This window comes from Capsicum annuum, chromosome 11, assembly GCF_002878395.1.
Source record: "Capsicum annuum cultivar UCD-10X-F1 chromosome 11, UCD10Xv1.1, whole genome shotgun sequence".
NCBI classification, from domain to species: domain Eukaryota; kingdom Viridiplantae; phylum Streptophyta; class Magnoliopsida; order Solanales; family Solanaceae; genus Capsicum; species Capsicum annuum.
The window spans coordinates 229,604,719-229,605,676 of NC_061121.1; positions in this window are offsets into that span (position 1 = coordinate 229,604,719).

A 958-nucleotide genomic window follows, 5' to 3' on the forward strand; every position below is an offset into this window, starting at 1 on the left:
ATAAACCATTCTGAGGCCAGATCTGAAAGACTCTCGCCAAAGAAGGCAATGAGCAATTCTTCCTTTCCTCCTGCAGCCCTCAACTGGTTGCAATAACGTCTTAAGTGTGCCACGGGATCGCCGTGTCCTGCATACTTCTCGAACTTAGGTATCTTAAAACCGGGGGGAAGATTGATGTCTGGGAACATGCACAGATCTTTATAAGAAACACTCCTGTAATCTCCGATCCCTTGCAGATTTCTCATAGCCTGCTCTAAACTCTTCAGTTTCTCTATGATATCCTGTTCCTTCGTTGCGACAGGTTTCTCCATATCAAATGGAAATGCAGGCGGCTGAGTGTACCCATACGGTTCATTCAATTGCAAAGTAGGCTCCGGGGCATAATATTGACCATCTGAAACCTTTAGTACTGGCTCACTGGAAGACCTAGGAAGCCTCATTGTAGGACGCGCAGCATATATGGGAGTTTCATGTGGTGGCGGAGCCACGAATACCGGTGTGATCGGTGGCGCTGGCTGAGCAGCGGGTCTTGATTGGGGAGCTGCCAAGGGTACACCAGAACTTCCAGGATAATAATGTCGCGGAGTGAATCCTGGTGCGTGGTCGGGTGACTCAGTAGGAACAGATAAATGTGCCTGAGAGAGCGGTGGGTAATTAGAGATATTTTCAAGACCTTCAGGGAGCGGAGGAGGAGGCATTCCGCTGGCCCATGCCCTGTGCAAATCTATCAGTTGTTGCCTGAGCCTTACTACCTCATCATTGTGTTCAGCACTTTCTTCCTTGTGCTCCTGATCCGGGTCAATGAGCGAATTTTCCATCTCTCTGTTAGCCATGGCGAACTTTGCTTTGGACCTGGTGAAGTATGGGTGACTAGCCAGGGTGCTGCAAACCTACCACTGTTATCTAAAAGGACATGCTCATCAAAGACGACATCCGTTAGGATTAAGGCACATAACAA